The sequence below is a fragment of the Primulina huaijiensis genome, chromosome 10 (assembly GCF_012295235.1).
Source record: "Primulina huaijiensis isolate GDHJ02 chromosome 10, ASM1229523v2, whole genome shotgun sequence".
Classification (NCBI taxonomy): Eukaryota; Viridiplantae; Streptophyta; class Magnoliopsida; order Lamiales; family Gesneriaceae; genus Primulina; species Primulina huaijiensis.
Window position 1 is genome coordinate 7,506,915 of NC_133315.1, and position 25,545 is coordinate 7,532,459.

Below are 25,545 nucleotides of genomic sequence, written 5' to 3' on the forward strand. Positions count from 1 at the left end.
CCTGCAAGAACCTTTAGTCATGATTAGCGTACAGTACGTTCCTTTCAACACATATATCCCGATCGAATCTGCAAACATTGGTATATCGAGAGTTGCATATGAATTTGACAACGATGCAATTTATCTTTGAGTATAATAGTGTCATGGTATGTGCAACTAGGAAAACACCTTTCCCTAAAGCACATTTCTTGCTCTGGCCAGAGACTCTTTGCACTATTAACTCATCAGATCACATAGGATATCTTCACCCGTAGGCGAACAGTGAATCCCCGACCACAATGAATTTGCTCATACGTATTTCGAAAATACACCCAACCTCGCCACCTGATGACCCTCAATGGAGTCGGTAAATGGATCAAAGTGCATGCTAGTACGTATAGCCTCTACATTGTCCCGGGTCAAAGGACTAATGGTGTACAACCATAACTACGGACTATTCCACTCGATAAGTGGGAACCACTTGGAGAGTCCGAGGGAGGATTGTTCAGTGCATCATCATATGATCACCCATCTGTGTGAATGGACATCTCCATGCCCTTGCCAATGATACATGACGTTTACATCACAGATGATAGTCTCGAGCTCGAGCGACCTTTATCCTTGTTTTAGGCGGCTGATTCGACTAGGAACCTGTTTAGAATATATGGTACACTTCCTAATGAGTTTCATGATCTTACGTTGCGACGCAGACCTCATGGCACATATTGTATATTAAAGGACTTTATCTATGCATCTTGCATGAGTATACAGATAAAGTTTAATGCCATAATCGAATAAAATCATAAAATATTTTTAAAATAAAGATCGTTTTACATTAGAGTCAATAAAACCGGAGCCACAAGTTGGCTTGCCGGGCACTTACTCTAACAGCAGGTTTCGTTGGGGATTGACGGGCTATAGCTGCTGCGTTTAGGTATGTTGTTAATGATGTTGGGATGGTCATTGACATTTTGTTTTGCGTCGTTAGGCACTTGGAAGAACGAGTTGTCGTAAAAACTATTTTGGTGTCGAAATTTGAGTTCATGGGTTTTATTGCATTGCGTGTGGTGCGTCGTCTCTTTGGAAACGTTTGAGGCGTTTTTATGCATTGGAGTCAGTTTCATAGTGTCATAGGTTGAGTTTCGATGGATTGGTTCACGAATCGTATTATTTGGTTAAGGGTATTGAGATGCAAATCGCGGAGTACAGTACACTCGGCGCCCGAACGGTAATTTATTACCGCCCAAGCGCCACTCGTTCTGTCCGAGAGTAGGGCTTCAGAAAAATCTGTGCCCGAGCTGTAATGTTTTACCGCCCGAGCGCCACTCTTTCTGTCCGAGCGGTAATGTACGCTCTATTTTGAAGTTGCATGTGGTTTTATTACATACTACTCGTTACATCCGATTTATACGTGTTTAGTCTTTAGACTCACTAGACTTGATTGATGCAGGTGAGGATGCATTTGAGGAGACGAGAGATGTGGACCAGTGAGCTGGCTTGGACTGAGCGGGAGGCTAAACCCGATGACCGCCATGTTTTAAGTTTTATGAATGTTTAAAAATACTTTGAGATCTTTTGTTACATTGGTTGTGAGATTAACAACTTACTTTATCAAAATTTTGAAGGTTCACTTCTTATTTAAAAAAATTTTTAATTTTTCCGCAAATTTTAAGTAGTAAAAAGTACGGTACGACACAGTTGGTATCAGAGCGGTGTTATAGTAAAGGGTTACGCCTACTGTCAGTTACAAGAAGCTCACGAAGTCTCACCTCAAGTCTATAAGTTTTAAGGTTTTAAATTATGTTATGTAGTAAGCATTGAATCATGATTTCAGCATGTGCATATTTAAATTAAAATTTAGTGCATCTTATAATATTAGTATTATGTTCATGCATGTTGGGTTTACGTGTTGGGGAAATTTTGGTACAGTATGCCTCCTAGACGTATGGTTAACCGTGAAGCAAGAGATGAGGACAGAGGAGCTCGGAATGAGGAGAGGGTCACTCCTCCTCGTCCACCCCCGGATATGCAGGCGCAGATGCTTGCAGGTATGACGCAGTTCTTCACGCAGTTTGCGGGGAACCAAGCTGCAGCTGACGCAGGGGCGAGGCCCCGACCGGAGGCTGCGTATGAAAGATTTCGAAGGATGGATCCGAAGGAGTTTTTGGGAACTACCGATCCGATGGCGGCCGAGGGATGGATTAAATCCATCGAGGTGATTTTTGACTTTATGGAGCTGCAAGATGCAGACCCGGTTAGATGTGCCACTTTTTTTCTGTAAGGAGACGCCAGGCGTTGGTGGGAAAATGCGTTAGTATCAGTTAACCTGCAGACTCTGACTTGGAACGATTTTAAAGAAGTGTTCTACTCCAAGTACTTCACTGAGGAAGTACAATCCAAATTGACCAGGGAGTTCATATCGCTGCGGCAGGGAGACAGCAGCGTAGCAGAGTTTGTGCGAAAGTTCGAGAGGGGGTGTTACTTTGTGCCCCTAATAGCTAATTATTCCTGAGAAAAGTTGAGGCATTTCATGGATGGGTTGCGACCGATCTTGCGCCGAGATGTCCGAGTAGCTGGTACTACTATATATGCAGTTGCCGTGTCTAGAGCTTTGGCGGCAGAACAGGACCAGAGAGATATTGAGGCGGACATGCAGGGCAAGAGGCCCTATCAGGCTCCACAGCAGCAGCAGCAACAGCGACCTCAGTTTAAGAGGCCGTTCCAAGGGCAGCTAGGGAAGAAGCCATATCAGGGACCGCCGAAGGGCAAGGGTCCAATTCAGTAGCAGAGGACGCCTCAGAAGCCCGGTGATTTCCCAGTGTGTCCTAAGTGCAATATCCTAAGTGCAACCGCCATCACCCGGGGCAGTGTTTATACGGGTCCGGCAAGTGTTTCAAATGCGGAGCAAGTGACCACATGTTGAAGGAGTGCCCACAGTGGAGGCAGCTGACCCAGGGGAGAGTGTTCTCCATGCATGCTCAGGAGGCGAACCCAGACACGACACTACTGACCTGTAAACTTTTCTACTTAAGCTCAATATTATTTTTCCATGCATGTTTTGAATTTGAATTGGGATTATTAGTGTTCTAGTTAGTAATTTTGTTGACTGGGCGTAGAGATTTCTATTATGTATGAGGTTAAGGTTAGAATTTTGGGATATAAGTTCTGTGTTGTGCTAACGTCTCTCAGGGATTATTTTCATAAAGAGAGTGTCCATGAAGGCCTTGATAGATTCAGGGGCCACTCACTCTTTTATTTTGGAGACGTTCGCTAGTCACCTGGACGTCAAGTCTATTGGACTCGACGTGAACTATTCAGTGACTGTCTCATCAGGGGAAGAGTTGTCAGCTACTAGTGTGGTCAGGGACATCGATCTGGAACTACAGAGCCACCTAGTGTATGTCGATTTGATTGTGCTGTCGATGCCAGAGTTTGATATTATTTTGGGTATGGACTGGCTAACAAAGAACAGAGTTCTTATTGATTTCCAGAAAAGGTCAGTGTTAGTAAGACCTTTGGGTATGGAGCAGTTTCTCTTTGAGCCAGCTAGATGGAGGAGTTTCCCTCGCATGATCTCTTGCATGCAGGCGCGGAGACTCATTTCAAAGGGGTGTCAGGCTTTCTTGGCCAGCATCATTTCAACACCTGATGCGCCCACTCCATCTATATCTGATGTACCAGTAGTCAGGGATTTTCCTGACGTCTTTCCAGATGACGTCACAGGCCTTCCGCCAGAGAGAGAGGTGGAGTTTGCGATTGACCTCATGCCAGGCACAGTGTCACTCACTAAGTCACCGTACCAATTAGCTCCAGTTGAGATGCTAGAGCTCAAGCAGCAGATCTAGGAGCTTCATGACAAGGAATTCATTCGCCCTAGTTTCTCACCATGGGGCGCACCAGTACTCTTCGTAAAGAAGAAGGATGGGAGCATGAGGCTGTGTATCGATTACCGAGAATTGAACAAGGTAACGATCAAGAATAAATACCCATTACCAAGGATCAAGGACTTGTTCGATTAGTTGCAGGGAGCTTCAGTGTTCTCTAAGAAAGATATCCAATCAGGGTATCATCAGCTGAAAGTGAAAGACGCAGATATTCACAAGACAGCCTTCAGGACCAGGTATGGGCATTACGAATTCTTAGTGATCTCATTTGGACTGACGAATGCTCCAGATATTTTCATGGACCTAATGAACCGAGTATTTCAGCCTTACCTTGATCAGTTCGTCATAGTATTCATCGACGATATCCTTATTTACTCGAAGAGCCATGAAGAGCACAGCCAACATTTGAGGACTGTTTTACAGATCCTGCGGTGTCGCAAGTTAATTGCGAAGTTCAGTAAGTGTGAATTCTGGTTGGAGAAGGTAGCCTTTTTGGGTCACATAGTGTCTAGCAGTGGAATTAAAGTGGATCCAGCAAGGTGGCAGCTGTTAAGGAATGGGTTGAGCCAAAGAATGCGTCAGAGATTCGCAGCTTCCTAGGCCTAGAAAGCTACTACAGAAAGTTCATTCAGGGATTTTCGTCGATAGCAGTGCAACTCACCTCATTGACAAAGAAGAATGCTAAGTTTGTGTGGAGTGGTGATTGCCAGAAGAGCTTCGATACTTTGAAGCAAGCTCTTATTTCAGCGCCAGTGTTAGCCATGCCATCAGGGCAAGGAGATTTTGTGTTATACACCGATGCATCTAATCTCGGGTTAGGTACAGCGTTGATGCAGCATAGTCGGGTTATAGCTTATGCTTCCAAGCAGTTGAAAGTGCATGAGAAGAACTACCCGACTCATGATCTTGAGTTGGCCGCCGTTGTCTTTGCATTGAAGATTTGGAGACATTACTTTTACGGCGAGAAATGTCAGATATTTACGGATCACAAGAGTCTCAATTATTTCTTCCCTCAGAAAGAATTAAATATGAGACAGAGACGGTGGTTAGAGCTGGTAAAAGACTACGACTGCGAATTAGCTACCATCCGGGAAAGGCTAACGTTGTCGCAGACGCCTTGAGCAGAAAAATGGCAGTTGTAGCACATTTGTCAGTGCATAGACCCCTTCAATCGGAGATTCAGAGGTTTGGTCTAGAAGTTTATCGTAAGGGCAGAGCTCCGAGGCTGTCTAATCTAACAGTCCAATCTTCTTTGCTAGATCGTATCCGAGCAGGCCAGTCTTCAGATGAGCAGTTGCATAAATGGAGACTGAAGTATGAAGCTAAGGGCAGTGTACTCTACACAGTGTTAGATGGTATTGTGAGTTACAGAGATAGAACGTGGGTGCCTAATGTTGATTCCATCAGGGAGGACATTCTGTCGGAGGCACATGCATCTCCGAATTCCATCCATCCCGGAGGTACCAAGATGTACAAGGACTTGCAGGTTTTGTATTGGTTGCCAGGTATGTAGAGAGACATCCGTCGGTTTGTGTCAGAATGTCTCACTTGTCAGCAGGTGAATGCAGAGCATCAGAGGCCAGCAGGGATGCTTAAGCCACTCCCTATCCCTGAGTGGCAATGGGAGAATATTACCATGGACTTCGTTGTTGGTTTGCCAAAGTCAGTCAGAGGATTCAATGCTATTTGGGTCATAGTGGATCGACTCACTAAATCAGCGCACTTCTTGTCACTGAAGACGACTTTATCCATGACGCAGTATGCGGAGCTTTATATCAGGAAGATAGTCTGATTGCACGGAATCCCAGTTTCTATTGTGTCCGACAGGGACCCGAGATTCACATTGTCCTTTTGGAAGAGCTTGCATGCAGCCATAGGGACGAAGTTGCTATTCAGTACAGCTTTTCACCCGCAAACAGATGGCCAGTCTGAGCGTGTGATCCAGATACTGGAGGATTTGTTGCGAACCAGTACGATCGATTTCCAGGGGACTTGGGAATCGAAGCTACCTCTAGTGGAGTTTACCTACTACAACAGCTTTCAAGCATCTATAGGTATGGCTCCCTATGAGGCACTGTATGGAAGGAAGTGCAGATCATCAATTCATTAGGATGAGGTTGGTGAGCAGAACTTAATCCAGATATAGTTCAGCAGACTGCAGATGTGGTGGTCAGGATACGAGACAGAATGAAGACCGCCCAGAGTCGTCAGAAGAGCTATGCTGATAAGAGAAGAAGAGATCTAGAGTTTGCCGTAGGTGATCACGTTTTTGTAAAGATAGCACCTATGAAGGGTGTTATGAGATTCGGGAAGAGAGGCAAGCTGAGTCCAAGGTTTATTGGGCCGTTTGAGATTCTTGACAGAGTTGGGACATTAGCTTATCGTGTAGCATTACCGCCGAATCTGGTCGGTGTACACAATGTGTTCCATGTCTCGATGCTGAGAAAGTATCTAGCTAATCCATCGCATGTGTTGAGCTATGAACCGTTACAGTTGGCAACAGACCTGTCATATGAGGAAAGGCATGTCCAAATACTAGACAGACAGAAGCGTAGGCTTCGGAACAAGGTGACCAAACTAGTCAAAGTCCGGTGGCTATACCAATCAGTGAGAGAGGCCACTTAGGAGACTGAAGCATATATGAAGAGTCGCTATCCAGAGTTGTTTGGTAAGATTTAATTTCGAGGACGAAATTTATATAAGTGGGGGAGGAACTGTGGAGCCCAAATTCAGTACACGTAAAACCCATGCATTTATTTAATTGCTAAATTCATTTATTTAAATTTTAATTGAGTAATAGCCCTGGACGATTTATTTAAATGTATTATTTTAAATTATTTATGTTTATGTGATGCACGTTAAATGTTTTTCGAGTTTCATGTTTCAGGCGATTATTCGATTCGGGATCGAGTAGAAGAGACCGGTGACGATTTTGGTAATTTTAAAATGTGGTATTTTATTTTAAAGATAGGAAGGGGCATTTTAAATGATTTATTTAGTTTTTAGCGTTTTAAAAGCCTCTTTTAAATATTTAACACTTTTGCAAATTATTTTAAATTAAGGGATTTTTATTAAAGTTTGAGGAGTGTTATTATTTTAAGTTAATTATTTAATTAAGCAATAATTTTCCATAATTTAACTACACAACTCACGCGCACACACACATATTTACACACACCTATACACGACCAACACACACACACATTTTCATTTCAGAATTTATAATTTTGAGAGCAAGAAAACCTAGGGTTCCCAGAGCAAGAGTGCAGCCGCCCCTCTATGAATTTTCCAACGAGTTTTCGTTGGTTTTTCTTCAAGAAAATCGCGCCACGTTTGTCCCGGATCATCTCTCGCTTCATTCTCGCGTCGGTATCGTTGTTTCGGTATTTTCGATTATCAAAAGGCACGTATATTCTTTCGTTTATGCATAGATCTCGTCATATTATGCATCATGTTATTAGTATTGCGTAAAACTACCTGTGTGATGGGTAGAGTTTGAGCAGAAATTGTTTAGATCGCATTTGGAACGTTTTTGGATCTAAAAATTACGTTTTTTTTTCTTTTAAAAACTACAATTTTTCGGTCGAGAATTTCTGAATACTTTCAACATATTAAACATAGAACTTTTTGTTACCTTCGATTTGATATAAAATTTAAAATAATTGATAAAAATTGAGTGAGATATGATAGTTTTTGTGGGACTGCTCAAACTTCGTTTTCTGAAAAATTGTGTTGTTGATGTGTTCTTGAAGTTTTATGGTTGCAGGTTTCGTTGTGGATTGACGGGTGATCGCTGCTGTCTTTAGGTATGTTGTTAATGATGTTTGGATGGTTATTGACGTTTTGTTTTGCGTCGTTAGGCACTTGGGAGAACGAGTAGTCGTAAAAACTATTTTGGTGTCAAAATTTGAGTTCATGGGTTTTATTGCGTTGCGTGTGGTGCGTCGTTTCTTTGGGAACGTTTGGGGCGTTTTTATGCTGTCGAGTCAATGTCATAGTGTCCTAGGTTGAGTCTGGATGGATTGGTTCACGAATCGTATTATTTGGTTAAGGGTATTAAGATGCAAATCGCGGAGTACAGTACACTCGACGCCCGAACGGTAATTTATTACCGTACGAGTGCCACTCGTTCTGTCCGAGAGTAGAGCTTCAGAAAACTCGGCGCCTGAGCGGTAATGTTTTACCGCCCGAGCGCCACTCTTTCTGTCCGAGTGTAGGTTTCCAGAAGACCTGGCGCTCAAGCGGTAATATGTTACTGCCCGAGCGCACCCCCATCTGTGAGAGTGTTTTGTTTCCATTTATTTCCAAGTTCAAATAGTGAGTTCATATTTTTTATTGTTTTGAAAATGTTCACACGTCATTTTAGAGTTTGTTTCGGGGTTTGATGTCATGGTTAGTATTATTAAACGAGGTCAAGTCTTGAGGGATCTAGAATGTCATAAGCTATTTAATTGATTCGGTGGTGAGCACGAATACCTAAGTCTAAGTTATACAAATCAAGTGTTGGAATTCATATTAGCATGTGCAGCTGTGGCCCCAAGCGAGATCCAACGAATCCCTCAACGCCAAGTAAGTATTTTAGACGTGCAAAGAAAATATTTTAAGTTTTTGAGGTATGCTAACTGTCTTGTGACCAAATTTTTGTATGGGATTGGAAAGCGGTAAAGCATGACCAGGGACCAATCCACCTCGTTAAAGCATGAACGGGTTTAGATCATGATTGGAAAGCGTTAAAGCATTAACGAGGACCAATCCACTAGTTAAAGCATGAACGGGGATCTCATGTATGTGGCAGTGGACCTTCCCTGTCAGCCCAGTACTGTGGTTTAGTCTGATCAGGCGTATTTATGTATGGGTCACTTGCTTTGAAACATGCCTTTACTCAAAATGATGTTATGTATGCTCAGGTATGTATGAAGCAAGCATGTTTATGAAAAGTTTTCACGTTATGGCACGTCTATATTATGTACGTATGTTCAAGTTTAATTGCAAGTCAAGTTTCAAGTATGTACGCTATATTTTGAAGTTGCATGTGGTTTTATTACATACTACTCGTTACTTCCAGTTTATACGTGTTGAGTCTTTAGACTCACTAGATTTGATCGATGTAGGTGAGGATGCATTTGAGGAGACGAGAGATGTGGACCAGTGAGCTGGCTTGGACTGAGCGGGAGGCTAAACCCGAGGAGCGCCTTGTTTTTAAGTTTTATGAATGTTTAAAAATACTTTGAGATCTTTTGTTACATTGGTTGTGAGATGAACAGCTTACTTTATCAAAATTTTGAAGGTTCACTTCTTATTTGAGAAAATTTTTAATTTTTCCCCAAATTTTAAGTAGTAAAAAGTACGGTACGTCACACTCGCAGCAAGTCTTCTAAAATCTGAATCACTCGCTCAGACTGGCCATCTGTCTGCGGGTGAAAGCTGTACTGAAAAGTAACTTCGTCCCCATGGCTGTATGCAAACTCTTCCAGAAGGACGATGTGAATCTAGGGTCCCTGTCGGACACAATAGATACTGGGATCCTTCGATAGCCATTCCACTCACCAAACTTAACCCGAAAAATTCGAAATTTATTTGGAATGAAGCATGTGAAACAAGTTTTGATACCATGAAGACAAAACTCGCATCTACACCAGTACTAATTCTTCCCGAGGATGGCAAGAATTTCACTATATACAGTGACGCTTCAAAGGGAGGATTAGGGTGTGTGCTTATGCAAGAAGGTCAGGTAATTGGTTATGCTTCACGGCAATTAAAACCGTATGAGCAGAATTACCCCACTCATGACCTTGAGTTAGCTGCAGTTGTGTTTGCGCTCAAAATATTGAGGCACTATCTTTATGGAGTAAAATGTGAAATGTTTACTGATCACCAGAGCCTCAAGTACATTTTCACCCAAAAGGAATTAAACATGAGGCAAAGGAGGTGGATGGAACTGCTAAAGGATTATGATTTGTCAATCAATTACAATTCAGGTAAGGCAAGTAAGGTGGCAGATGTGTTAAGCCGAAGGAACCTTGGGAAAGTGAGCTTATCTTCACTATCAGCACAATCAGGCCTTCGAGAAACCATCAAATTGAAGCAAAGTCAAGATTCCTCTATCCTCAAGATCAAAGAACAAATTCAAGAGGGAAAGATCCCAGAATTTTAAATTGATGAAAATGGTATTCTTTATATGAAAGGACGGCTGTATGTGCCAGACATCAATGGGATTCGTGAAAAAGTTATGGAGGAGGCACATAAATCGAGATTTTCAGTACATCCGAGAAGCACCAAAATGTACCGGGATCTGAAAAATAATTACTGGTGAAATGGAATAAAGAAAGACGTGGCTACCTTTGTTTCCAAGTGCCTAACCCGTCAACAAGTCAAGGCAGAACATCAACGGCCTGGAGGACTTCTACAGCCATTGGAAATACCGGAGTGGAAATGGGATAACATCTCCATGGGTTTCATAGTATGGCTACCGAAATCAAGGCAAGGGCACGATGGGTTCTGGTTAATCATTGATCGATTGACCAAGTCTGCACATTTCTTGTCGGTGCGGATGATTTACAACCTAGATAAACTAGCTACTTTGTATATGGACAACATAGTGAGACTACACGGGGTCCCAGTAAGTATACTGTCTGACAGAGATCCAAGATTTGTATCTAGATTTTTGAAAAGTTTTCAAAAAGCCATGGGAACCAAAGTCACTCTCAGCACAGCCTGTCATCCTCAGACTGATGGCCAAACTGAAAGAACAATTCAAACCCTCGAGGATATGTTGAGGGCATGGGCGCTGGATTTTCATGGAAATTGGAGTGAGCAATTACTGTTGATAGAGTTTGCTTATAATAACAGTTACCACAGTAGCATTGAGATGGCTCCATATGAGGCTTTGTATGGCCGAAAGTGTAGGTCGCCTCTATATTGGGATGAAGTCGGAGAAAAAGCTGTTACTGGACCAGAGCTTGTTCAAATAACCGTTAACAAAGTAGCCATAATCAAGGAAAAACTCGAGGCAGCTCAAGATAGACAAAAGAGCTGAGCCGATTTGAAGAGAAGATCGTTGGAATTAGAAATCGGTGAAAAGGCTTATGTCAAGGTATCACCAATGAAAGGAGTGGTTCGGTTCAGTAAATCTAGAAAGTTAAATCCAAGGTATATGGGACCGTTCGAGATACTGGAAAGAGTGGGAACCTTAGCCTACCGACTGGCTTTGCCACCAGATATGTCCAGAATACATAATGTTTTCCACATCTCGCAACTGGAGAAATATGTCCCAGACCCGAGTCATGTACTCAAAGTTGCGCCACTGATGATTGAAGGACATCTCAATGAAGAACTCAAATATGAAGAAGTCCCTATTCGAATAGTGGACACAAAAGATCAAGTGTTGAGACACCGGACAATACCATTTTTCAATGTACAGTGGTCAAATCATACTGAAAGAAAGGCCACTTGGGAACTCGAAGAGAAAATGCGCTCACAATATCCTCATTTGTTTAAAAGATAGAGCTGATCCAAGTTTTGAGGACGAAACTTTCAATAAGGAGGGAGGAATGTGAGAACCCGGGATTTTCCGATCCGAAGCGAATCATGTAAGAAATACAAACTTGAAATTTAGCTTAAACTAAGCTCAACAACTTTAATTCTAACTATAAAACCCAAATATGAACTTATATTTTCAGCTAACTTAACTCGAGTAAGTAGCTTCAAAGCTCGGAGATTAACTCAACAAGAAGCCAAGCTGCAAGTAACCGCATCCATCGAAGTGTTGTCACTGGAGGAGTAAAACCCAGCTCAAGGACTCGATCTTTCAGCTCAAAGAAGCCCAACCAAGCTTGTCCTAACAAGACCAAAAAGTGAGCTTAAAGATGAACCAAAGAATTGGACAAACTTATTATGCAAGAAGTGACATTTGAGAAAACCAATGAAAGAACTAAGGGTTTGGACAAACTTAGTATGCAAGAAATGACCATTGAGAAAACTAATGAAGGAGCTGAGGGAGGAGCTAAGGGACTAGGACACAATTACGGTGCAGGAAATGACTCTTGGTGCTTGGCATACCTTTGACCACATTCATGGCATGGCTTGGGGCTCAAGTTGACGTCCAAGGGGGCAAAGGAAAGGTCACTAATTCACCTATAAATAGGACACTATGGATGATGGAAAATCATACCAAAAAGGCACCAAAAATTCGGCTCTCCCCCGCCACAAAAGCTCTCTGCCGATCCAACAAGGAGGAAGGAAGTTTGTGCAATCGAGTGCTAAAATTCTGTGTCGAAGTGCTGCTGGATTGGAGACATCATTTGTCAAAGTTACGTCGAAGTGCTGTCCAAATTTCGAGGGGAAACTTAATTCGAAAGTCTACATATTTCAAATCATACCTACAAATTTGGTAAGTGGGTTTTTGTTATGTAATTTCTTGTATTTTAAACTTTGAATATAAATATCATGACATACATGTGTGTGTCCTTATTTTCGAAAATGTCAGTCTATTCTTTTAAAATTTTCGATCGATGATATGCTCTGTTTGTTCTTCGAAATTCTTTGACTCCGCTGAATCTGTCTGAAATTCTAATATCTGAAACTCTGATAAGTTTTGTCTGGTAAATTTGAATTCTGTGTTGCACTGTTATGAATTGATTTGAAATGGGACAAGAATTGTAATTCTGTCTGGCCCCCATTGGTGGGTATAAAACCATGTTCTGTCTGGCCCTCATCAGTGGGTATAAAACCATGTTCTGGCATCACTCCTTAGAGGACTAACATATTAGGGACAATTTGATGATGGAAATGAGATGAGTAATAGTGTTGTGTCCGTTCTGAATTGATCTGATCTGTTTCTGAAATGCTCTGAATCATCTGTTAACTTCTGTCTGATATTCAATTCGTTTATGTTATGATAAGTTAAAAGTAATAAGATTTGAAAGTTTGTTAAAGAAATGTTTTAAAGAATAAGTTCTATATGTATCATTGGAAATCGATCGACTACCCACTTGCTGAGTGTTTCCCAAAACACTCACCCCTTACAAATTTCAGATAAAAATGAAGAACAACTAAATGAGGAGGAACAGGGAGCCTTCTGGGGATGGTAGTCGACGAGCAGGATACAAGAAATCAAGACTTTATTTTCTTTTGTTCAGTTTTCGCATTTTCAACTCTGATGTATTTTTTATTTCTATTGTCAATGTAAAGACAATGTTTAATTTATGAAAAAGACTGATTTTTGGCATTTCGATACGGGGCTTAATTGTTTTCAAGTAATTGTTAAACAATGCCGGATGTCACCGACGCTTCGGACACGGGGCGTGACACAGTTAGGCAGTGGGTAAGTCCTAAGATGGGTGGGTTTGTACAAGTAGTTGTATAAATCAAAGTATTCTAGTGAATCCTACCCGAGTTTGTAGAAGGGGTGACGTAGGAGCAGTTGAAGACTCCGAACATCCATAAACATATCTTGTGTATTTAACTGATTAAGTATTGTTTTCAAACTGTTTGGATCAGTTAGAGTATCAGTCAGTTCAGTTGTCACCATAACCGAACTGATGAATGCAAAAACTAATCTACAACTTTTCAGTTATTCAGTTTACATAAGTTAAAATGTTTTCTAATATAACAGTCTTCTTCACGAAGGATTACTTCGAGTTTTTTCTGCTTGGTTTTAAACCAAACTCGATTTAATTCATCGGTGTTAACATTCTTAGAACACGAGCTATTGCAGCTCATTGGAGCACATAGTGTTCGAAATGACTTCAAAGGCACTAGCACACTCGATCCTTCAATAATCAACATACATTTCATGATTTAAAAGCATGAACTTAAACATATCATGTCAAAGCATAACGTGTCCAAAACATGTCTCAACATATCGGCATATATGTATTCATTTTCTTTATTTGAATTCCGTTCATTAGTTGTGACTTTTGTATCATCGTATTAGTCGATAGATCCATCTACATATAACCGTGATACCCGGCGGCGAGGACATCAGCGACAGTATTATCCATCCATTTAGTCTTGGCCTTACATGTCATCGTATTATCATATCATCATTTAGTCACAACCAACTCATTTCGTTCAAAAACATGTCATCGTATTCATCACTTATAAAAATCATGCATATATGCAAATTTCCTTAAAATCAAGCATGTAGGGTAATTTTCATATTTCCATAAAAGTCATGTTCGTGATATCAGAAACATTTAAAACATGAAATTTTTGTGATCAGGGCACTGCCAAGACTGCTAACTTGACATGGGAGCAAAATGACCATTTTACCCCTGGAAGCCCTAATTGACAATTTTACCCTTGGACCTCAAAATTTCGACACGAAGCCAACCATACACCTCAAAACATACTTAGAATCATTTCTTAGATGTAAACCCTAGCCCGTTTAGTAACTTATACGATTCGTTTTAAAACTTGGACTGGGGTCCCGGTTTTAATCCGAATCAGCTCGAAACTCAACCAAATCTTTCCAAACTTGAACCACAACTTAAACACACCCTACCAGCCCCTAACCAACCAAATTCCAGCTATTTTGAACCCCCTAATCTCGGCTGAAACTTGCTGGAAAAATCTGTACGTATGAGCCCTAACCCTAGTCGCACCCACGGCCTCGAATTCAATCATAGAACAAAAAGCAACATGTCCAGCCCTCAAGCAACTATCCTATTACCCAGATCAAGCCGTGGGCTCACTACTGGACCAACCAAACCCATGCCTACAGCTCCATGCACGCGAGTTGCTCGGCTTGTCCGAAATTCACCCTGACCTTCCACATACCCTTCGCATCGTCCCTATCCTCACGACCAGCAGCCCATGAACCTTTCCTAGCCTTGACATAGACCCACCAGGGTCTGAACCATGGCCTGGACCGAACCCCTGTTTAAAGGCCCGTATTTTGTATTCATATTTTAGCGGAATTATTAAAAATTTTCATAATAAAATAATTATATTGCCTCATTTATAAAATAAACATGTAAATAATTTTAACTTTAAATTAACAGCGGAAGCAAATATTGTTTTCAAACAACAACTTAAAAATATATCCAACGTATTAAAACTGAGATTGAGCATAAGAAAATGCATAAACTAAAACATGAGGTCCTCGGGTTCCTACTACCGCTGCCTCAAGCCAACTAACTGGTCTCCGGCCTCTGCCTCGGCCTCAGCCTCATCAGTACCTACAACAATCAAGTCTAGTGAATCTAAAGACTCAACATTATATATCGTGAATAACAAATAAATATATCATAAAATCGCATGCAACGTAAAAATATTGTATCGTAAAGCGTACAGTGAAAGTCGTATCATGAATAATTATAACTACATGCATATATGAAAATCATAAGTAAAAGCTTTGCTCATTAGAGCTTTGTCATATCATATCATAATTTTCTGGTAGAGATAATGTTTCTAAGCAAGTGGCCCATAGCATAACGTGAGCGCCTGATCAGACTAAACCACAGTATACTGGACGCTAGAGATCACCACAGCCCTTGGACTGGATATCCGTACCCATACGTAATCGTAAACCGGTCGTAAGTCACCGGGTGGAGAGGTCCTCGGTTGCGCCCACCGACTTCCAAATCCATAAACATAAGGTGGCCACAAGACATATCGCATATATCTAAAAATAAAACATTTTATATTTGATGCACGTAATATAATTATAACCTTAATTTTACCGGATGAGTTGGATCGCTCCCAGGCTTGCTGCAACCTAATTCTAATATGTGACACATGGAAATAATCTTATCTTTGTTCAAAATTGACAACCGAATAAAAAAAAAAACGAGACGATTAGGACCAACAACCTAATTTTTCAATCATGGCTTCGTACCAAACCGAACCAACGTTAAACCGACGTTTAACCATGATTAAAAATACTCCAAACATACTGAAAAATATGAATAATAACTGTAAAACACAAAAATGGGTGAAAGGAATCCAAAAACATAAAACACTCTTTCGAGAGTCATTTTGGCACCTTTCACCGTAAATTCTCGTACGACCTTTAAACTCGACCAAATCACAAACAGCCAAAAACACTACTTTCCTAACTCATTAAGGTAGTGTCCAATCCAAGGCCATGGGCTAAAATCCAACCAAGAACTCACACCAGCCTCATGAACCGAACTCACAGTTGCTGTAAAAATGCAGCAGTGGCAGTTTGTGTATATGTTAAGTAAACACTGAAAATCATGGCTCTTGGCTTGAACCATCAAACCGAGACTCTTACCAACATCCTAAGGCATGACTTGAACCATTGCTAAGGGCTAAAAGCCAACCAAAAACCAATCTAACATCTAGGACATTGAAACATACTAGCCGAGAACCCAAATTCTGTGCAATGGGATGTATTGAATGGTTTCATTGTCTTGTGTCGTTCCAGTGCCCATTTGATTGACCATGGCTCGATCTAAACATGATGGAGTGTTGTATGAACTGTGGTTATGGGCTACAAGCCAACTACAATCCATTCAACACCCACCAACCGAAACCATACTCATACAGAAAATCAGAAATTTAAAACCGAAGGGCTCCTGTCGTGGTTATGTAAAAATCTGAAAGATCCGTGAATCAAGCTTGGAAAGGACACCTTGGTCACGTCCCAGACATGTTAAGGGAGGGTTCTAACCATAGCTATAGTCCCTAGGACAGCCATGATTCGAACTCACTCCTTAACCAACCAAGAACAAAAAAAAACGTGGTTCAATTCTGCACCCTTAGAAAAAGTTGCTATCATTTCATTAATTGTGAGTGTATGGATGTAAACCAATGGACTAATAACACCGTAACACACTCTAAATCATGCCTATAAGCAGCCGTGTATGCCTGGAATCGAGCAACCCCTGTCAACAACACAATACACTAAAACGTGAAGCACATACCATTGGCCGAGAAGCTGTACAGATTTTCAAGAGTTTTGCTGTCAAAATGCGTTTTGTCACTTGATTTATGAACATATACTGATTTAAAATATCTAATATAACTTGATTGCTGAGCAAAGGAATAATATATACATGCCTGGAATTTGTTTTGACACAAAACAAATCAATACGACGAAGACAAGCGGCGGAATCGGAGTTGGATTTTCTTTCTTGTTCTTCTTTTGCTGTTTTCACGATTTCAGTAGCTGCTTCCTTCTGATATTTTCGAGCATATGGGTGTAGGAAATGTAGATAATGAAGGTGAATGTTATGGGAGGTGTTAAAGGTGTCATAATATACATTAAGATGGGAGGTTACAAGTCAAGAAATTGAATGGCATTTGAATTGTTTCTTCTCCACTTGGATGGCCGATTCTTTTCTTATTCTTGTTGCATGTTCTCTTTTATTTGCTAGCACATTGAATTGAGGAAGAATTAAGGTGTATTATTGTGTTTGAATTCTATTACTAATTAAATAATTAAAATGAGGGAATGAATTCACCTTGATGTTCATTTAGAAGTGCCTTGAATGGGGAGTTACTAACCATTTGAATTTGTCTAGTATTTGACCGAAAGTTGTCACTAATTCTTGCATGGTATAGTAGTGTTTTAATTCTTGTATTTTAATTACTTAAAGTTTAACACACTCATTATATATTTTAGTAAATTAACAATTTAGAATAGAACGTTGCATGGGATTGCATGGTTTCAAATTTAAGTATTTAAATACTATGTTTATTTTCTGGAATATATATTATTCCTAGATTAATTCATCATCAATCGTTTGCAGTTTTTAATTTAAGCTTTCATTAAATATTAACTTAAAGAACTTTAATAACTTAACTCTAATTATTTTAATAAATCCCAAAACATTCTTTTTCTTTAAAATTAAATTATTCTTTGACTTAAATCAAATTTAGGAATATTTTTTTTATTATTAATTTTATTATTAATCTTATCTCAAATCTCCAAACTCCGGTCCGGCCTCGCGTATTTGTCAGGTAAACTTAACATCTACTTTTAAAATAAATAATCATGACTTCAAAATTATTAAAAATGAATTAAACATTTCATATATTTATAAAAATTCATTTTTAATTTAAATAATAGCAATTATGCATGGCTTATACGTAATCTGATTTTTCAAGTTCTACACCCTGCATGCTGCTCCCATCCCTTTCCCCCCGTTCTAGCCATATCGAGCCTTACCCTACACCAAACCCATCGGCCTTCAACTTATCTCTACCGACCCTCGACTCCAGCACTTAGATACCATAACCTTCGACGTGTTCAGTCCCCTAGCATCACAAATCAGCAGCCCCTTTCATGAAAACAACAAAAACCGTGAGTAACATGTCACCAAATGCATATTTCATGACAAACGATGAACAAACGATACAACATAAAAGATTTAAACACTCCTCATGAAAACACACACAAATCAGCATATATTAGCATGAATGATGAGAAAATAAGGATTTATGACGTGTCTTTGCGAATAAACGATCGAAACCATTGCATAGAACGTGCACGGGAGAGACGGGGAGGGGTTACTTGAAAAGTTTGAGAGAAAAACGAAGGAGGAGCTAATGAATAAGGAGTGTAGGTAGGTTTATGGTTTTTAAAATGTATTGTTTAAGTTACATAATTATGCACTAAAGGGCCCTTAATAAAAATTAAAGGGGTTAAAAGGATTTTAGGCCCATTAAACAATAAAATAATCCCATCAAGCTCAATAATACTCTCGAAAAATATTTCGTTTATATATGTTTTTTAAAATATTGCTCGAACCCTCAAAAAGTCCTCCGACTTGCTAAAATTTACGTACCGGTTAAAAATATGACCCGGTGAGTAAAAATATCAACCAAGGTCCATTTTCGAAAATCACACTTAATTACACCAAATATTAAATAATTTAAAAAAATTATTTAATAAAAATATTTTTCCTAAATATCACCGATCTTTGTTCCTCGTTCGAGCGTGAAATACAACTTAAAGCCCTAATGCATAAAACTAAGTAAACCATGAACTAAACCACATACACATGGAATAATCATGCAATAAAACAATTAAACACATATTTTAGTAAAACACTATATTGCATGCAGTCAGGTTACGTAGCTCGAATTTCCTGGACATTACATAATTTCTTCGTCTTGTAATATAAAATACTATTTTGAAGTATCGTCACCCTTCTGGATATCTAAGTTTTTCTATTGTCGAAAAGTTTTTAGTACCTGTTGGGCTTCCTGGGCAGGTGTTTTTCCCCCCTTTGACTTAGTATTCTATCTGTAAGGTCCAGAAATTTAAATCACGAAACCTGAATGCATGCAATCTAGGATTTTTATTTAAATTATGTGTTTAATTATTTTTTTGTATTTTATGTATAATTATTGCATGATAAAATTTATTTCATGAAATTTTAAATGTTCATGCATTAGGGTTCCTAGGTGCATTTCGCGCTCGAACGAGGAACGGAGACCGAGGAAATATCAAGAAAATGATTTTATTACATGATTAATTTTTATTAATTAATTTAAGGTATTCTTAAGTGTATTTTTCAAAAATGGGCTTTATTAGGTATTTATACCCTCATGATTTTATTTTTATCCGATACGAAAATTTTATCGAAACGGAGAACTTTTTGAGGGTTCGGGTATTATTTTCAAAAACTTGCCAACACGAAATATTTTTCGGGGATGCGTTTGGACTTAATGGGCCTAATTTTAAGCTTATTGGGCTTAAATATCTTTTTAAACTTTTAATTGATAGTTTAGGGCCCATTATCTATTGATTATCTATTTAACAAATACTTAACCAACACTAAACCTATTTCATTCTAGACCAGCCGACACCTCCCCCTTCCCCTATTAGATTCTCACGGTTTTCAGCACCCCATAGCAGCAAGGCTTCGGATTTTGCATCTTCTTGCAAGAGAAAATTCCCCGACGCTCTCCCGATGTTCGATCTTTGATCTTCTCGCGCAAATACATCAAAGGCACGCTTGTATTTTCATTTTCTCTTCATACACATACTAAATATTCTGATTTTATTATATTTGTATGAGAATTCTATGATCTACATCATGCTTCCATTTTTAGAAAAGTTTAACATGAAAAAATTCGGTTTCTCGCATGTTGCTCACGTTTTCTTGTAATGGTTGCGAGGGCTGCTGTTACGGTGTTTGCTAAGGGTTGTTCATGGTGTTAAGAGTGTGTCTTGAGGCTGGTGTCTGAGTTTAAGCGAATGGAGGGAGGGCCTGTGCGGTGCTTTGCTGAGACGCGATCGGGTGATGCGCTCGGGTTGGGTGCTCAGATGTATGCGTGTAGCTGGTGGCGGGGTGAACCATTACGATCCATGGACCAGACTTTGGTGGGTCGGAGTCAAGTTCTAGGGTGGTCGTTCGCTGCTAGGAGTGGTGTAAGAATGGTGGGAGCCTTGGTTAAAGTAGGAGTCGCGGGGTGCTTTGTTTGAGGTCTAGCCAGGAGTTGTGCTTCGTGGCTTGCATGGGATTTTGTCGTTAGGTTGTTTCGGTCCCGTAGCATCCTAGGGTGGTCCAGGGGAGGTTGGATAGAAGCTGGTCCATTCGGTCTCATGTTAGGAGCGAAATTATGGAGGGTTTAGCACCTAGGGTTTTTCGATTGAGGCTTGAACGAAATTTCCAGCAACTTCTGACTTGTTTTTCGTGTGTTTTAGTGGCTGGAAAATGTTGTTTAGAGGCTGGTGAGATGTATTTTAGGCATGGGTAAAGTTGGGAGGAATTTGGTTATGTTTCGAGTCGATTCGGGTTAAAATCGGGACTCCAGTCCATGTTTTAAAACGAATCAATTAAGTTTTGTATCGGGCTCGATTTTAAGTCTAGGGATGCTTAAAAATATGTTTTGGTATATTTTAAGGAGTTTGGTAAGCTTCGGGTCAAATTTTAGAGGTCCAGGAGTAAAATGGCCAATTTGGGTTTCCAAGGGCAAAATGGTCATTTTACACCCGGGGTGAGATTTTGGGTCCTTGCAGCGCCCTAAGCACAATTTACCATATTTTAAATGTTTATGCATCATGATCACGATTTTGTTGAAGATTTTATGAAAATATACGTTGCATGCTTGGATTTAAAGAAAATTGCATATGTGCATGATTTTTTATAAGTGATGAAATGATGATGTTTTGAATGATGAGAATTAGTTGTGGCTATCGAAGTATATGTAAATGCATAAGACGTATATGTAAATGATGATGATGAGGCCTAGGCATAGAGGATGGGTAATCATGTCACTGATGTCCGACAACCGTCGGGTACCGCGGTACTAGGTATGATGGATCCATCGTAAATGATAATGTACGATAGTCACCTCTAATGAACTGAATTCAACCAATGGAAATGATAAATGATGAATGATGATTGACTATGAGATGTTTTGACACGTCATGATTTTACACGACATGTTTATATTACGCTTTTAAAATTCATGAAAGGTAGGTTTAGTATTTTATTTTTCACTGATGTATGCCTTGTATATGTACTTGTTATTTATTGTACAGGTGTTTTGAGTCTTTAGACTCACTAGGCGTGTGTGATGTAGGTGAGTTCGATGTCGAGGGGACTGGAGGTGCTGGACTCTGAGTAGGCAGACCTGGTGGGCGAAAAGACCCGAGGACCTCATATTTTTCCGCACACTTATGATTTTACGATTTGAGAGGATATGAACATTTTATACGCTGTTTTATGTTACTACTTGATGTTAGGGTTTTACTCGTTTTTACTTCATTACATTTTTATTGGTATTTACTTATGATTATTTTTAAAAGATATTTTTAAGTAGGATTGCATGCATACAATTTATTTAAATGCTTATTTTTAAAAAGTGAGCTTTATAAAAAAATATATATATATATTTCCGCACTTTTAAAACGATAGACGTTACAGTTGGTATCAGAGCCGACCTCTCCTAGTACGGTGTGGTTTGGGGACGAACCAAGCGGAAGCAGGTGGGCACCCCGGGGCCGAAGAGGGCGGGAAGTGATCGCCGGTGCCTTGAGGCTGCACGGAAAATTAGCTGCTCTTGGCAGGCTTCTAGACGGAGGGAACATGAATGAACCGATCTTACACCGGAAGGAGAGGGATTCTGAAACTGTTCAGGTATGGGACTGTGCAGTTGAGGAAGGCTTAAAAGATTTGATATATACTACTCGTATCAAGAAGGTGCATCTTCTTTCTGTAGTTCATCACATAAGAACTCCAAAGTTAAGCGTTCTTGACTTAGGGCAATTCGGGGATAGGTGACCCCCTGGAAAGTTTCTTAGAGTGCATGTGAGTGAGGACATAAGCACGCTGGAAAGACTCATCTTGGTACAGTGAGGACAGTCGTTGTCACGCCCCGAGTCCGAAGCATTGGTGACATCCGGCATTGTTAAACAATTATATTGAAAACAATAAAGCCTCGGATCGAATCAAACCAGTCTTTTTCATAAATAGAGTATTGTTTTACAATGACAAAGGAATAAACTTTTATATCAGAGTTTGCAGAAACTAAACAAATGAAAAGAGTACAAATTCTCGATTTCCTGATCTTGAAATCCAATCACCATCCCCAAAACGTTTCTTGTTCTTCCTCGTTCACTTGCTCTTCATTTTTATCTGAAATTTGTAAAGGGTGAGTGTTTGGGAAACACTCAGCAAGTGGGGGTCGATCGATTCCAAAGATACATATAGAATTTAATTCTTTAAAAATTTCTTTTAACATACTTTCAAAACTCAATATTCTTATCTTTACACAACAGAAACGAAACGAATAAAAGGCGGAACTTATCAAATGATTCAAAACAAAACAGAGGCAATTCATATCATTTCAGAACAGGCAAAACACACTGTTACTCATCTCATTTCCATGGTCAAATTGTCCCCAATATGTTAGTCCTCTAAGGGGTGAGGCCAGAACATGGTTTTATACCCACCAATGGGGGCCAGAACAGAACTTGGTTTTATATCCACCAATGAGGGCTAGAACATGGTTCTATACCCACCAATGGGGGCTAGACAGAATTACAATTCTAGTCTCATTTCAAATTCGAATCGTAACAGTGCAACAGAAATCAGAAGTAACAGACATTAGTTTTCAGACATTCAGATTTCAGAATTTTCCTACTGACACAGCGGAATCAAGGAATTCGAAGCACAGAACAAAACACATAATCGATCCAAATTTTAAACAGAACATACTAGTATTTTCGAAAAAGGACACACCTTCATGCATGTCACATTATTTATATTAAAGTTTAAAATTAGAAAGAAGCTACGTAAACCAAAAGCCCACTTACTGTATTTTGAAGGAAATTTCTTGTTGAAATTGGGCAGCACTTCGACGCTATTTCAACAACTGTGATCTCTAATTGAGCAGCACTTCGATTATAACTTCGAGTAGACCGAGTCATGATTTCGACAGCACTTCGGCTTCGACTTCTCCTTACCTTGGACGAATTTTGGAGAGTTTTGTGGAAGGGGGTGGCCGAAATTTTGTAGGGTGAGGAAAAAAAAGAAAACCTAATTTCTCTCTTGCTTTTGGGATGCCTTTTTCTCAACCTAATGGGTAGTATTTATAGGCACAAAAAAATCTTTCCCCCTAGCCCCATCATGGCCGAAATCTTGGTCTCCAAGATTGGCCATAATTGTACTTCACTTTTCCATGCATTCTTCAATTCCCATGCTAACCATTATTGCACTCCAAATTTCCATGTAAGCTTTAAGAGTCACCTTGATTTTTTAAAGGGTCACTTCTTGCATCATTATTATGTCCTAGCTCTTAGCTCCTCCCGCAGCTCCTTCATGGGTTAACTCAACGGTTATTTCTTGCATATTTAATTTGTCCAAACTCTTGGCTCATCTTGTAGCTCCCTTTTTGTTCTTGTTAGGACAAGATTGGTTGAGCTGCTTTGAGCTGACGAATTGAGTCCTTGAGCTGGGGTTTTATTCCTCCCATGACAGTACTTCAATGGATGCAGTTACTTCCAGCTTGGCCTCCCATTGAGTTAATCTCCGAGCTTTGAAGCTGTTTCTTCGAGTTAAATTTACTGAAATTTGATTTGCTTCGGATTGTAAAATCTCGGGTTCTCACATCCCTCCCTCCTTATTGAAAGTTTCGTCCTCGAAACTTGCATTAGCTTGATTTCTCGAATAGATGAGGGTATTGTGATCGCATCTTCTATTCGAGTTCCCATGTTGCTTCCCTTTCAGTGTGATTTGACCACTGTACTTTGACATAAGGTATTGTCCGGTTTCTCAACACTTTGTCTTTTGAGTCCACTATTCGGGTAGGGACCTCTTCGTATTTGAGTTCTTCGTTGAGGTTTCCTTCAATCATCAGTGGTGCAACTTTGAGTATATGATTCGGATCTGGGACATACTTCCTCAGCTGAGAAATGTGGAAAACGTTATGTATCCTGAACATATCAGGTGGTAATGCTAATCGGTAGGCTAAGGTTCCTACCTTCTCCGGTATCTCGAACGGTCCCACATATCTCGGGTTCAATTTTCCGGATTTACTGAATCGAACTACTCCCTTCATAGGAGAGATCTTGACATAAGCCTTTTCGCCAATCTCTAATTCAAACAGTCTTCTTCTCAAATCGGTCCAACTCTTTTGTCTATCTTGGGCTGCCTTAAGTCTTTCTTTGATCACAGCTACTTTGTCAACGGTTATTTGCACAAGTTCTGGTCCGGTAACAGCTTTTTCTCCAACTTCGACCCAATATAGAGGCGATCTACACTTTCTTCCATACAAAGCTTCATACGGAGCCATCCCGATACTACTATGATAGCTGTTGTTATAGGCGAATTCAATCAGGGGTAACTGTTCATTCCAATTTCCAGAGAAATCCAGTGCACATGCTCTCAGCATAGCTTCGAGGGTTTGAATACTCCTTTCAGTTTGACCATCAGTCTGAGGATGATAAGCCGTGCTGAGAGTAACCTTTGTTCCCATAGCTTTTTGGAAACTTTTCCAAAATTTTGATACGAATCTTGGATCTCGGTCAGACAGTATACTTGCTGGAACTCCATGTAGTCTCACTATGTTGTCCATATACAAAGTGGCTAATTTATCCAAATTATAATTCATTCGTACTGGCAAGAAATGGGCAGACTTGGTCAATCTGTCAACGATTACCCAGATTACATCATGACCTTGTCTTGATTTTGGTAGTCCAACTATAAAGTCCATGTATATGTTATCCCATTTCCATGTTGGTATTTCCAATGGTTGTAAAAGTCCTCCAGGCCTTTGATGTTCTGCTTTGACTTGTTGACAGGTTAGGCATTTGGAAACAAAGACAGCTACGTCTTTCTTCATTCCATTCCACCAGTAATTGTTCTTCAAGTCTCGGTACATTTTGGTGCTTCCTGGATGTATTGAAAATCTTGATTTATGTGCTTCAGTCATTACTTATTCTCGAATTCCATCGATATCGGGCACATACAACCGTCCTTTCATCCAAAGGATACCGTTTTCGTCAATTTGAAACTCTGGAAGCTTTCTCTCTTGAATTTGTTCTTTAATCTTAAGGATGGAGGTGTCTTGAACTTGCTTTAATTTGATGGTTTCTCAAAGTCCTGATTGTATTGACAGTGAGGATAAGTTTATCTTTCCAAGGTTTTTTCGACTCAATGCATCTGCCACTTTATTTGCCTTACCCGGGTGGTAATTAATTGACAAATCATAGTCTTTGAGAAGTTCCATCCATCTTCTCTGCCTCATATTTAATTCC

The 25,545-nt window shown here is 39.9% G+C and overlaps 1 long non-coding RNA gene across 1 annotated transcript in view; it reads left to right on the plus strand.

Annotated features, from left to right (window-relative positions):
* Positions 1–8,755, plus strand: part of LOC140986188 (uncharacterized) — a 60,650-nt gene extending 51,895 nt beyond the window's left edge. The window contains exon 3 of the long non-coding RNA XR_012176902.1: positions 8,694–8,755. This is a non-coding gene — a long non-coding RNA (uncharacterized lncRNA). The remainder of the gene's footprint in view (positions 1–8,693) is intronic.
* Positions 8,756–25,545: the final 16,790 nt, after the last annotated feature.